At 46.0% G+C, this 15,398-nt stretch overlaps 1 long non-coding RNA gene across 1 annotated transcript in view; it reads left to right on the forward strand.

Annotated features, from left to right (window-relative positions):
• The first annotated feature begins 303 nt into the window (after positions 1-303).
• LOC140398256 (uncharacterized) overlaps positions 304-15,398 on the forward strand; it is a 91,372-nt gene continuing 76,277 nt past the window's right edge. The window contains exon 1 of the long non-coding RNA XR_011937447.1: positions 304-469. This is a non-coding gene — a long non-coding RNA (uncharacterized lncRNA). The remainder of the gene's footprint in view (positions 470-15,398) is intronic.

Below are 15,398 nucleotides of genomic sequence, written 5' to 3' on the forward strand. Positions count from 1 at the left end.
AATTCAGAATCCATCTACCTGTCTCACTTGCAGTCACACCCTACTGTCCATGACCAGTGGGCAAATTTGAGATACTCCTGAAACAAAGCATCCAAGTAACTCTCCCCCTCTCGGATGTGCCACAGTATTGAAGTTCAGGCTCCAGCTCATCAACTCTGAACCGAAGTTTCCCGAGCTGCAAACATTTGCTGCAGATGTGGTCACTGCAACTCGCAATGGGTTCTACCAGCTCCCATATCATGCAGCTCTGGCATATCACCTGCCCAACCTTCTCTGTTTTACTTAGTTAGTTTTTCAAATTTAGCACAGATTCCCTGTCAGCCAATCAGGTCATAGCTTTTCTGTGACAGCACTTTTTTCAGTTTGGTTTCAGCTTTAACGAATCCCCGAGGTTAGGTTTTTGTACTTACCGCTCCAAGGCTCCGTCTCTCCGAGTCAGCTCCCTAGGGACTAGGCCACGCATCCCCAGGTAAGGTTTTTGTACTTACCACACTGAGGCTCCGTCTCTCTGAGTCCTGTCCCTGGGGGCCAGGCCGCGAATCCCCGAGGTTAGGTTTTTGTACTTACCGCTCCGAGGCTCTGTTTCTCCGAGCCAGCTCCCGAGGGGCTAGACCGCGGATCCCCGAGGTTAGGTTTTTGTACTTACCGCTTCGAGGCTCCGTCTCTCCAAGTCCGCTCCCTGGGGGCAAGGCCGCGAATCCCCGAGGTTAGGTTTTTGTACTTGCTGCTCTGATGCTCTGCCTCTCCGAATCTGCTCCCTAGAGACTAGGCCGTGAATCACCGAGGTAAGGTTTTTATACTTACTGCTCCGATGCTCCGCCTCTCCGAATCCGCTCCCTGGGGACTCTAGGCCACAAATCCCCGAGGTAATAGATCTGTCCCAAAAAACAAATTGTTGTGAAATATCTCCATTATGTTGAATTATGAGATTTTCAAAAATATCTTATCAACAGCACGGTAGCACAGAGGTTATCACTATTGCTTCACTGCTCCAGGGTCCCAGGTTCGATTCCCGGCTTGGGTCACTGTCTGTGCGGAGTCTGCATGTTCTCCCCGTGTCTGTGTGGTGTTTTGGTTTCCTCCCACAGTCCAAAGATGTGCAGGTTAGGTGGGTTGGCCATGATAAATTGCGCTTCGTGTCCAAAAAAGGTTGGGTGGGCTTCCTGGGATGAGGTTGGGGTGTAGGCTTGAGTAGGCTGATCTTTCCAAGGGCCGGTGCAATCTCAATGGGCTGAATGGCCTCCTTCTGCACTGTAAATTCAATGATTCTATTACTCTATGAAAAAGCTTTTTCATGCTGATTCAATTTCTCCCTTGATCCCATGTGTTTATGCCAGTCTTAATTTCACTTCCTGTGAAATGTTTTGAGAACTGACTTGAGCTGAGTGTTTTCCATTTCCTGGTTGGCTGTTGGGGAACATTCTATAATGCGATTGACTGCTGGGTCAGCTCATTGACATAATTCCAGCTCCACTCTGGGACCCCCCCCCCCCTCCCCACCCCCCACCCCCCCATTGCCATCAATTGCATAGCAAGAGAGGTAAAGTTTTCAACACAGACATTGCTGGAAGGTGAGTCTTTCTTCAAGGTTATTGGCACATGGTCTTGCTTTACTGCTGACTGCAAACTCCAGACCTTCATTATAGGGAGCATTGCGATTTGCTGATTTTCTTTCTCATGCCGGCTAACACAATTACATCCACAGGATGAGTACATTTTCAAAGCTCAGGTTATTATGAACGTATTAGCAGATTGTTAATTTCAATTTAAAATCCATATTCAACAAAAACAAAATTAAGCATGAAACTGCTGGCTAAATGCTGACTGATTAAATAATAGCAACCTGACTGAGCAGAAACAGACCCAACACAGTCAGGGCTTTGTTTTTGTTATGTTTCGTCTAGAACACATTACGACTTGAAAACCTGTCAGCCAAACCCGTGATCCGGACATTTACTGATACAGTGAGATGTCATCAAAGTCTTCTTCAAACCTATCAAACTGGACTTTGCATGAAGCAAATCCATAAGCAATCGCCCTTCAATGGTTTGTGTCATTACAGGTAGGTGGATGCTTCCGGAACGAATGGTATTGAGCCATTATTGCACCCTAATTCATCAAGCTTCGAGACTTGCTTAAATCAGGAAAAACATTTTTCCAATTAAGGGCAATTTAGCGTGACTAATCCACCTACCCTGCACATTTTTGGGTTGTGGAGGTGAGACCCACACAGATAGTGGGAGAATGTGCAAACTCCACACAGACAGTGACCCGGGGCCAGGGTCTAACCCGAGTCCTCGGCGCTGTGAGGCAAAAGTGCTAACCACTGTGCCGCTGTGTCACCATATTTAATCAGGAAAAGTTATTGTCATAAGTCCATCCATCATTGCGACCAATGGTGTACATTCTTTTATTAAACAACCATTTAATACTGCATGTATCACTTAGACTGAAAAATAATGGTGCAGGTGGCCTGGTATTGACATAACTTAAGACCCTCATATCACTCACAGCCTAGAAGGTCAACAATTAAGGAGAGCTGTATCATTTTAGATTTAGATTTAGATTCAGTGTCACGTGTACAATGAAAAGCATCTTTGTTCTGCATACAGTCCAAGCAGATCGTTTCATAAATGCAAAAACATAGGGCATACGATAAATAATAGTATTATCACTGGTATTGTCACTGGTGGTATTGTCACTGGACTAGTAATCCAAAAACGCAGGGGCTGTTCCAGGGACTTGGGTTTGAATCCAATTGGAATTGAATTTAAATCTCAGTAAAATTAGTCATGATTAAGAGTCTAATGATGACCATGAAACGATTGTTGGAAAAGCCAATCTGGTTCACAAATGTGAAACCTGCAGTTGTGTCCTGGTCTGGCGTACATGAGACTCAAAGCAATGTGGTTGACTCTTACATTCCTTCTGAAATGACCTATCAAGCCACTCAGATGTATCAAACTGCTACGGAAAATTGCATAAGAAATTAAACTGAATGGTACACTGGGCTTTGACCAAGACACCGGAAACGACAATAGCAAACTCAGTACTTTCGACACTGCAATGTCTTCCTTACTATTATCTAGGGGCTTGTGCCAAAATTGCGAGAGCTGCCCCATAGACCATCAACAGACTGATATAATCGCACTCACGGAATCACACCTTACAGGTAATGTCCCAAAAACCACCATCAAGATCCCTGGATATGTCCTGTCCCTCAGTGTATACAGTTGCCCTGGGAGCTCTCAACATTGATTCTATACTCCATGAGAACTTATGTCATCAGGTCAAACATGGGCAAAGAAAATCCCTACTCATTGCCACATCTGCCCCCCCTCTCCCCATGAATCAATACTCCTGCATGTTGGGCACCACTTGGAGGAAGCACTGAGGATGGTGAGGGCAGAGAATGTAATCTGGGTGGGGGATCTTCAATGTCCATCACCAAAAGTGACTCAGTAGCACCATTTCTGATTGAATGCAAAAGGAGAGCGCAGCTAGTCTGGGTGTGCGGCAGGTGGTGAGGGAAAAACCTCATCCTCCCTAACATTCCTGCTGCAGATGCACCCGTCCATTACACTATTAGTAGGAGTGGCCAACAAACAGTCCTTGTAAAGATGAAGCTTCATCTTTGCATTGAGAATGCCCTCCATAATGTTGTGTGACACTACCACCATGCTAAATGAGATAGAGCCCAAACAACTTAAGGCTGGGCAACCATGAGGTGTTATGGGCCATCAGCAACAGCAGAATTGCGCTCAACCAGATTTTGTAACCTCATGGCACGGCATAACCCCCACTCTACCATTACCACCAAGCCAGGATTTCAGCAGTGGTTCAATGAAGAGCGCAGGAGGACATGCCAGGAGCGGCACCAACACCAGCTATACCTAGAAACTGAGGTGTCAACCTGGTGAAACCATGACACAGAACTAATTATGTGCAAAGCAGCATAAGTAGCAAGTAATAGAAAGAGATAAGCAATTCCACAACCAACATATCTGATCTAAGATCTGCAGTCTTGCCACATCCAGTCGTGAATGGTAGTGGACAATTAAACAAACAACTCATTAGAGGGTGAGGCTTCACAAATATCCCCATCCTCATCGTTGGGGAGCACAGCACATCTGTGCAAAGGATCCAGAGGAGGTTCACAAGAATGATCCCTGGAATGAAGAGCTTGTGAAATGAGGAAAGGTTGAGGATTCTGGGTCTGTACTCGTTGGAGTTTAGAAGAATGAGGGGGGATCTGATTGAAACTTACGGATACTGCGAGGCCTGGATAGAGTGGATGTAGAGAAGATGTTTCCACTTATAGGAAAAACTAGAGCCAGGGGTCACTATCTCAGGCTAAAGGAATGATCCTTCAAAACAGAGATGAGGAGGAATTTATTCAGCCAGAGGGTGGTGAATCAGTGGAACTCTTTGCCGCAGAAGGCTGTGGAGGCCAAATCACTGAGTGTCTTTAAGACAGAGATAGATAGGTTCTTGATTAATAAGGGGATCAGGGGTTATGGGGAGAAAGCAAGAGAATGGGGATGAGAAAAATATCAGCCATGATTGAATGATAGAGCTGACTCGATGGGCCAAGTGGCCGAATTCTGCTCCTTTGTCTTATGGCTTTATAAGTCTGAAGCATTTGCAACACACTTCAGCCAGACGTGTCAAGTGGATAATCCATCTTGGACTCCTCTGGAGGTTCCCAGCATCACAAATGCCAGACTTCAGCCAATTCTATTCACTCGAGCTGATATCAAGAAATGGCTGAACGTACATTATACTGCAAAAGTAATGGGCCCTGACAATATTCTGGCAATAGTACTGAAGACTTGTGCTCCAGAACTTGCTGTGGGCTAGCCAGGTTGTTCCGCTACAGTTACAACACTGACAATTATCCAACAATGTGGAAAATTGCCTAGGTATGCCTTGTACACAAACAAAAACAGGACAAAATTGACCTGACTAATTAGCGCCCCATTAGTCCACTCTTGATCATCAGTAAAGCGATGGAAGGGGTCATTAACAGTGCTATCAAGCAGCACTTTCTTAGGAATAACTTGCTCACTGATGCTCAGTTTAGGTTCGCCAACATCATTCAGCTCCTGACCTCAATACAGTCTTTGTTTAAACATGGACAAAAGAGTTGAACTCCAAAGGTGAGATGAGAGTGATAAGCCTGGGTTAAGGTGTATATATATATATATATCTGTTGCAGTACTATTTCCAATAATCCTGGTTTAACATACAGGCAGGTGGTGTGCCTGCGGAGGCTGCAATTAAGATGTCATAAAAGTGAAATAATCATTCATTCCAACCATGTACTTGCTTGTAAAGAGATGCCTCATGGAAATTAGTTATGATTGCTGGAGTTTTGTTGGAGGTAAATCATTTGGAACATTGTGTTAAGAGTTAGGTAAGCAGGTCATCGGATCTGAATGGGATAGAGATTATGTCATTAGTGGGAGGAGTCATGTCTGTAGCAAGCGGTTTTGGCTGTAGATGTTTTAGCCTGACAAAGACAGAAGGATTTGCAAGTTGTGCCTGAAAGGGTCTCTCTCTCCAAGCAGTCTTTCCAAGAAATCTCTATGCAAGTTGTTAACTTTATTTATAAGTGGCTTTTAATCTAAAATGGGCTTTGTTTAATTGGAAATAGAGAAGGTATGTGATAGTAGTTAGAGTGTTTCCCTGTTTTTTTTTAGAGCTGATTAACTGTTAATTGTAGGGCTATATTTCTGCGATGTTAATCTGGTTAATACTGTGTTAATAATAACATTTGTTTTGATATTTAAAAAATCTCGATTTGTCAGTGGACTCACTCATGGGGCGAAGTAACCTTTCCTCACAGTTTTTCAAATTGAAAATTTGTTGGGGTCTCATCTGGTTTCCTGACATAAATTGTGGGTCTGGGCCAGTACCATAACAATCGGAATCAGGGGGGAAACTTTGGCTGGTAGGAATCATACCTAGCATGAAGGAAAATGGTTGTGGCTGTTGGGGGTTATCTCAGTTCCAGGACCTCACTGCGTGAGTTCTTCGGGGTAGAGTCCTAGGCCCAACTCTCTTCAGTAGCTTCTTCAATGACCTTCCTTCCATCTTAAGGTCAGAAGTGGGGATGTTCCCTGAAGATGGCCCAATGTTTAGCACCATTCGTAACTCCTCAGATACTGATGTAGTCCATGTACAAATGCAGTAAGACCTGGACAATATCCAGGCTTGGGCTGACAAGCGACAAATAACATTTGCACCACAAAAGTGCCAGGCAATGAACATCTCCAAAAAGAGAATCTCACTATTGACTCTTGACATTCAGTGGCATTACTATCGCTGAATACCCACTATTAACATCCTGGGGGTTACCATTGAACATAAAGTGAACTGGAATGCCAATATAAATACTGTGGCTACTAGAACAACTCAGAAGCTAGGATCCTTGTGGCAGGAACTCGCATCCTGACTTCCCAAGGCCTCTCCACCATCTACAAGGTATATGTCTAGAACCAGGGGGCATAATCTCAGAGCAAGGGTCACCCATTTATGAAAGAGATGAGGAAGAATTTCTTCTCTCGGGGGTGATGAATCTGTGGAATTCTTTACTGCAGGGAGCTGCAGAGACTAGGTCATTAAATATGCTCAAGGCTGAGACAGACAGACTTTGAATCAGTATGAGAATTGAGAGTTATGTGGTTTGGTGGAAAGTGGAGTTGAGGATTATCATATTAGATCAGGCATGATCATATTGAATGGTGGAGCAGATTTAATGGGCTGAATGACCGACTTTTACTTATAAGTCTTATGGTCTAAGTTAGGAGTGTGATGAAACACTCTCCACTTGCCTGGAAGAGTGCAGCTCCAACAACATTCAAGGAGCTGGACACCATCCAAGACAAAGCCGCCCGCTTGATTAGCAGCCCTTTCACATTCACTCCCTCCACCACCGACCCACAGTGGAAGCAACGTGTACCATCAATTAAGCTCACTGCAGAAACTTTCCATGGCTCTGTCATGATATGCACTCATGCACATAATGAGATACAGACAGGCAGTGACAGACACCCAGTACAGCCAATCAACACACAGGACAGAACACAACCAATCACCAGGCAGAACACTAGAGGGGGGTTTCCCACTATAAAACACACGAGGCATCAGCACTCTGCCTCTTTCCACTGGTGACAACTGTAGTGACAGTCAGGGTGTATATATCAGTCAGCACCTTCTACACGTGGCTCAGAGCTAGTCTGGTCTAGTTAGTTATAGTTAGCACTTAGATTAGTAGAGTGTCAACCCACAGCAAGCTGTGTGCACTGCTCCAGGGGTTCAATAAAACATATTGAACTAACGTCTAAGTTTGGTGTCTACTTTACAGGACAACTGCATCCAGTTGCAGTCCGTGTCACCCCAGGGTGAATAACACAACAGGCTCCTTCGACAGCACCTTCCAAATCCATGACCACTACCATCTAGAAGGACAATGGCAGCAAATACATGGGAACCCCAATGCCTGGAAGTTTCCTTGCAAGTCACTCACCATCCTGATTGGGAAATATATCGCTGTTCCTTCACTGTCGCTGGGTAGAATTCCTGGTACTCCATCCTTAATAGCACTGTGGGTGTATCTACACCACATGGACTGCAGTAGCTCAAGAAGGCAACTGACCACCACCTTCGAGGCCATTTTGGGATGGGCAATTAATGCAGGCCTGGCCAGCGATGCCCACATCCCATGAATGAATAAGAAAAGAAGTTGGGAATATTCAAACTGTTGGACCTTCACTTCAGCAGTGTGGAATTTGTTCTGAGCATTCTTTTCAAATTCCGTCACTTAGGCAGTTTTTCCTGATTAGAATTCCCATCCAAAGTCCTGTTAGCATCTGAAGAACTTTCTATACATTAAGACAAGCATTGCTATGACTGATGTGTTGGGTACTCTGCTACACAGACGAACAAACACGGTTGTGAATGGTACAACTCAGTTTTATTGCTAACATTTATTTACAGTGGTAAACTGGTTACTGAGGTTCGATCATAACGCTAGAATCTGTGCACCTATTCCTAATACTATCTTGTAGTGGCACTCAACACATGGTGGATATCTGAGTGGCTTGCTATGAGCTCTGTGCTCTGAGCTGTCTCCTGCTGGAATGCTCAGTAAGTGTCGCGTTCCCTGTTTTGTACTGTGTATGCTCTTGCCTGTGATTGGCTGTAGTGTTGTGTGTGTGTTGATTGGTCCCTTGATCTGTCCATCAGTATGTATGTGCTATGATGTTTACCTGAATATCATGACAATGACCTTTCTAGACAAAGGGAAAATTAGGGATACTATGGAACACCTACAGTGCAGAAGGAGGCCACTCGGCCCAGAGTCTGCAGCAACCCTCCGAAAGAGCACTCTACTTCGGCCCACTCCTCCATCCTATCCCCGCAATCCCAGTTAACCTGCCCATCTTTGGACACTGAGGGTCAATGCACTTAACCTGCACATCTTTGGACTGTGGGAGGAAATCTGAGCACCCAGAGGAAACCCACGCAGACAAATGGCGAACGTGAAAATTCCACACACACAGTCACCAAAGGCCAAAATTGAACCCGGGTGCTGTTAGGCAGCAGAACTAGCCACTGTGCTACCGTGTCAGCAGTATGTAAATAATGGCTCTGACAGGAACATCCTGAGCGTAAACCTACCAAAGGAAAATATACCAAATTTCAAAGAACAAAACAACAAAGATCAAAGAAAAGTACAGCACAGGAACAGGCCCTTCGGCCATCCAAGCCCCTGCCGACTATGCTGCCCGACTAAACTACAATCTTCTACACTTCCTGGGTCCGTATCCCTCTATTCCTATCCTATTCATGTATTTGTCAAGATGCCCTTAAATGTCACTATCGTCCCTGCTTCCACCACCTCCTCCAGTAGCGAGTTCCAGGCACTCACTATCCTCTGTGTAAAAAACTTGCCTCATACATCTGCTCTAAACCTTGCCCCTCGCACCTTAAACCTATGCCCCCTAGTAATAGTCATATTCCTCAATTGCCTTTTCTTCTTATTCACCTCTTCAAATGTTGACGCCTGCACTCAGTCCTTGACCCTTCTTTCAGATCCACAGAGCAGTGAACTCAAAACTTGCTGATAATGGGCTTTTCAAACATCACTAAGATGCATGGCATGGAATTAAAACAATAACTATATTAAAGCTTTGTCAGCCACTCAGCTCATGTAATACATGGGTTGAGAATTATGGCCGGGACTCTCTGAAAACGCGGCTAAGTGTTGACGCTGGCGTAAAAACAGGAATGTTTCACGTCGGCGTCAATGGGCATCTTGGCCCAGCGAGTCTGTTGCCCACAGGGGGCCAGTGAAGCCATCTGGGTTGGCCACTTTCAGTATATAAAATGGACACTCACAGAGCATTCAGGGAAAATGGACAATGCAAAGTAAATAAGCAGGCACAGAGCCTGAATGTATATTTGGAAGACAGACTGTAGACAGAGGCCGATTTACATATTGATGGCCCATCTCCAGGAAACAAAGAATTAGTGCTCAGGTAGGCGATCCTGTCCCAGACAGTCCGGCGCCACTACCCCAGCAAGAAGACACAAACAAAGCAAGGCCAACGGCCACTTAGGACACGCCCAGCCTTCAAGGCACCCGCCCCTTTATTGGCTTAGATCGATGGCAGTGATCAAGAAGCTGCCCAATTAATTGGGACCAAGTTTAAGGCCCGCCTAAAAGCACACGAAGCCCCTCCAAGTATAAGAAGGAACCCCTGCCATAGGTTCACTCTCTTGGATTTGGCTCTCAAACGGAGAGACAAATCCACCTGCACCCCCAGAAGCAAGTAAGTTCAAATTCAACGCTCGCTACCAGACGGATGACCTTAGCTGTACTCCTGTTACCTCTTCGAACCAAACAGCCTCAGAACCGAACAACTGCCATTGTTCCTCTGACCTAAGTGGGCACCCAAAGTTAAGTATAGGTGTTAGTGATAGACATAGTTTAGCCTGCAGTGTTATTGTGCATGAGTAAATCATATTGTGTGTAAATAAAGTAGTATTGACTTTGAACTAACTAACTGGTGTATTCGCTCTTTGATCGGTATTCGGTTGAACATGTGGCGGTATCGAGAGATACCTGGCGACTCTGAAGGCAAACTCATAATTAGGATTAAGAAAGGCGACCTTATTAACTGCCATATTTATAGCAAGCAAATATAGCAACACCAGCACGGCATTGAAGTGCTCTGTGCTGCTCCAGCTGCCATAGGCGGCCCTGCACTGCTCGCCGCGGGTCCGTGCATGCGCACAGTGGCCGATTGCATGCCGGCGCCGCGCAACATGGCGGTGCCACATAGCAGGTCGGTGCGGAAGAAGGTAGGCCCGCCCCGGATCGCGTCCGCCCGCTGATCGGTGGCCCCCGATCGTGGGCCTGGCTGTCGTGGAGGCCTATCCCGGAATCTGATCCATTCGCCGCCCCCCCCCCCCCCCCCCCCCCGCCCCCGCCCCCGCCACCAGACAGCCACCGAGGCCGCGGATCCGAGCTCCCGCTGGGTGGAACCATGTTAGAACCACGCCAGCAGGAACTCGGCCGGTTGACCCCGGAGAGTCGCTGGGGGGAGCCTCTTTCATCGTCCCCCGACCGGCACCGCGTCGACCGCGCACGCTGCAGGCAGCGATTCTCCGGTCGGCGGAGAATAGCATCCCAGCGCCGGACCGGCGTCGCGGGTTGTCTCGCCATCATCTCTGATTCTCCGAGCCGGCGCAGGCTTGGTGAATCCCGGCCTATATCTCCAAAATGTTTATTTACCCTTGTGAAGTAGATTCAGACCCATGTGAATTGTGCTATTGCATTGCAATCTGAAAAGGGGGATTTGGTATTTCAGAAACCTTGAGGCATGCTTTCTACTTTGTTTTATTGGGAACACACACTTCATACTTCATTCCAATTTAAGTAACACATTTAATTTTAGACTATTTAAAGAACTTCCTCAGTTTCAAAATACAAACTTTTGGACTGAATATCTTGGTCCCAATAGGGCCAGGCAAAGAGGTTGAACAGATACAGAATTTCTAGCTGCCAGTGAATGTGCCAGTTTCCCAACACCTACCCAGCCCCAGTTGACTTCCCCAGAGATGGGATGAGAGGGGCAGCAAGACTACTTAAAGGCCCTATTAAGGCCTGTTGTTGGATGTCTCCCAGTGGCAGACTGGACTTTTCCATATTACCCAATTCTCTATGTTAGAACATGTAATGGGATAACAAATGGGACAAAGTAATATCAAACAGTAGCTTTCAGAAAGTAATCCTGAGGTAAACACAAAGAGATAATTCATATTCACATCAGGGGTACTATTTTACATTGCTACCACAATTCCAAAAATGAGAATATATACACCACTTTTCTAATTCTATCGATAATACTGAGCCGACATTAACATTTGTAGCATGATGCCTAAAAATGGGGTGCCACTTCAAAATGCACTAAAATGCAATGCAGAGCAATAGGAATGCTGTCCATGGGTTCAAGTCAGCATGTTTATCAAATTAGTGTGTTGGTTTTGTGAAGGTCACTCAGAAGTGAGATACCAAGGAAGGAATTCTCTCATCCTGCTACTAAATCCCACGGGAGGTCGGAAGAATGGAGTGTTTCCCGCAGCAACGGCTGGCAGGAAAATGCACCAAATTGTGTGGCTCCAGCCTCATTGGTAATGCACATGTGAGTTTTGCTTTGTAATGCATGTCGGGGAAGGCCCAATGCCATGTAGACTGACATCCTATCTGGACATCATAGAGACAAAGTACCCGACATCACTGGCCCATGATTGAAGAAAGAAGACAGACCTCCTGAAAATGAAAATGGATCTCGGGGAACATTCTGAGACCAGAAGATGGACCTCCTGAGATTCAAGATGGATCTCTGGAAACATTTGAGATTGGAAGATGGACGAATCTGAAAGGTCCACCTCCAGTAAGGTTTCAAAATTGCAGGAGTGTACCGGCAGGCAGGAAGGTGGTTTAAAGTGTGTCTTCTTCAATGCCAGGAGCATCTGGAATAAGGTGGGTGAACTTGCGGCATTGGTTGGTACCTGGGACTTCGATGTTGTGGCCATTTCAGAGGCATGGATAGAGCAGGGACAGGAATGGTTGTTGCAGGTGCTGGAGTTTAGCTATTTCAGTAAGCTCAAGGAAGGTGGTAAAAGAGGGGGAGGGGTGACATTGTTAGTCAAGGACAGTATTACAGTGGCAGAAAGGACGTTTGATGAGGACCCGCCTACTGAGGTAGTATGGGCTGAGGTTAGAAACAGGAAAGGAGAGGTGACCCTGTTAGGGGTTTTCTATAGGCCTCCGAAAAGTTCCAGAGATGTAGAGGAAAGGATTGCAAAGATGATTCTGAATAGGAGCGAAAGCAACAGGGTAGTTGTTATGGGGGACTTTAACTTTCCAAATATTGACTGGAAACGCTATAGTTCGAGTACTTTAGATGGGTCCGTTTTTGTCCAATGTGTGCAGGAGGGTTTCCTGACACAGTATGTAGATAGGCCAACGAGAGACGAGGCCATATTGGATTTGGTACTGGGTAATGAACCAGGACCGGTGTTAGATTTGGAGGTAGGTGAGCACTTTGGTGATAGTGACCACCATTCGATTACGTTCACTTTAGTGATGGAAAGGGGTAGGTATATACCGCAGGGCAAGAGTTATATCTGGGGAAAGGCAATTATGATGCGATGAGGCATGACTTAAGATGCATCGGATGGAGACAAAAACTGCAGGGGATGGGCACAAGGAACAGCTGCTGCGTGTCCTTGATAAGTATGTACCTGTCAGGCAGGGAGGAAGTGGTCGAGCAAGGGAACCGTGGTTTACTAAATCAGTCGAAACACTTGTCAAGAGGAAGAAGGAGGCTTATGTAAAGATGAGACATGAAGGTTCAGTTAGGGCGCTCGAGAGTTACAACTTAGCTAGGATGGACCTAAAGAGAGAGCTAAGAAGAGCCAGGAGGGGACATGAGGAGTCTTTGGCAGGTAGGATCAAGGATAACCCTAAAGCTTTCTGTAGAAATGTCAGGAATAAACAAATGACTAGGGGAAGAGTAGGGCCAGTCAAAGACAGTAATGGGAAGTTGTGCTTGGAGTCCGAGGAGATAGGAGAGGTGCTAAATGAATATTTTTCATCAGTATTCACACAGGAAAAAGTCAATATAGTCGAGGAGAATACTGAGATTCAGGCTACTAGACTAGAAGGGCAAGAGGTTCATAAGGAGGAGGTGTTAGCAATTCTGGAAAGTGTGAAAATAGGTAAGTGCCCTGGGCCGGATGGGATTTATCCTAGGATTCTCTGGGAAGCTAGGGAGGAGATTGCTGAGCCTTTGGCTTTGATCTTTAAGTCATCTTTGTCTACAGGAATAGTGCCAGAAGACTGGAGGATAGCAAATGTTGTCCCCTTGTTCAAGAAGGGGAGTAGAGGCAACCCCGGTAACTATAGACCAGTGAGCCTTACTTCTGTTGTGGGCAAAATCTTGGAAAGGTTTATAAGAGATAGGATGTATAATCATCTGGAAAAGAATAATTTGATTAGAGATAGTCACCACGGTTTTGTGACGGGTAGGTCGTGCCTCACAAACCTTATTGAGTTCTTTGAGAAGGTGACCAAACAGATGGATGTGCGTAAAGCAGTTGATGTGGTGTATATCGATTTCAGTAAACCGCTTGATGAGGTTGCCCACGGTAGGCTACTGCAGAAAATACGGAGGCATGGGATTCAGGGTGATTTAGCAGTTTGAATCAGAAATTGGCTAGCTGGAAGAAGACAAAGGGTGGCGGTTGATGGGAAATGTTCAGACTGGAGTCCAGTTACTTGTGGTGTACCACAAGGATCTGTTTTGGGGCCATTGCTGTTTGTCATTTTTATAAATGACCTGGAGGAAGGCGTAGAAGGATGGGTGAGTACATTTGCAGATGACACTAAAGTCGGTGAAGTTGTGGACAGTGCGGAAGGATGTTACCAGTTACAGAGGGATATAGATAGGCTGCAGCGCTGGGCTGAGAGGTGGCAAATGGAGTTTAATGCAGAAGAGTGTGAGGTGATTCATTTTGGAAGGAATAACAGGAAGACAGAGTACTGGGCAAATGGTAAGATTCTTGGCAGTGTGGATGAGCAGAGAGATTTTGGTGTCCATGCACATAGATCCCTGAAAGTTGCCACCCAGGTTGAGAGGGTTGTTAAGAAGGCGTACGGTGTGTTAGCTTTTATTGGTAGAGGGATTGGGTTTCGGAGCCATGAGGTCATGTTGCAGCTGTACAAAACTCTGGTGCGGCCGCATTTGGAGTATTGTGTACAATTCTGGTCGCCGCATTTTAGGAAGGATGTGGAAGCATTGGAAAGGGTGCAGAGGAGATTTACCAGAATGTTGCCTGGTATAGAGGGAAGATCTTATGATGACAGGCTGAGGGACTTGAAGCTGTTTTCGTTAGAGAAAAGAAGGTGCAGAGGTATAGATTTGACTAACTCCAGTCAGAACCAAATGCAGGAATGGATAATGCCGCTACCTGAGCCCCCTATGTGGCCACCTAACATGGACACCCGCAAAGAATAAAGGGAATTGTGGTCAAGCCAGGACACAGACAGTGCACAGCCCCTGTGCATTGTGCAAAGGAAAACCAGACCGAATTTAAAGTTGCACCTGTTAAAGATCAATCACCGATTTCCCCAGGACAATTGAGGTATACAAGATGATCAGAGGATTGGATAGGGTGGACAGTGAGAGCCTTTTTCCTCGGATGGTGATGTCTAGCACAAGGGGACATAGCTTCAAATTGAGGGGAGATAGATATAAGACAGATGTCAGAGGTAGGTTCTTTACTCAGACAGTAGTAAGGGAGTGGAATGCCCTGCCTACAACAGTAGTGGACTCGCCAACACTAAGGGCATTCAAATGGTCATTGGATAGACATATGGACGATAAGGGAATAGTGTAGATGGGCTTTAGAGTGGTTTCACAGGTCGGCGCAACATCGTGGGCCGAAGGGCCTGTACTGCGCTGTAATGTTCTATGTTCAGTTGCTCCCTCCCCCTCCCACTGCTGAACTGTCTCCAGGTCCAGGGTTGAGGGCAGCCTCCATTTTGAACTTCAGAGGCAGCCCCAAGCATTTATCAGGTGAGTCCCGAAATCCACATGCCACATTGCCAAGGTGTTTTGCACCGGCGTGTTTTCTCACTGGCACCATGGAGAATCAGCCATGGGTTGTTGGGCCTTTGGCTGCATCCCAGTAATAGGATGCAAATAAGTTTCACACCAACCTCCAGTAGGTTTCCAGATCCGCAACAATGGACAGCAGTGGAAGATCCTGCTGGAAATGCACCCTGGCGTAAAATCGATTTTCAGACCTCCACCCGCCAT

The sequence above is a fragment of the Scyliorhinus torazame genome, chromosome 21 (assembly GCF_047496885.1).
Source record: "Scyliorhinus torazame isolate Kashiwa2021f chromosome 21, sScyTor2.1, whole genome shotgun sequence".
Classification (NCBI taxonomy): domain Eukaryota; kingdom Metazoa; phylum Chordata; class Chondrichthyes; order Carcharhiniformes; family Scyliorhinidae; genus Scyliorhinus; species Scyliorhinus torazame.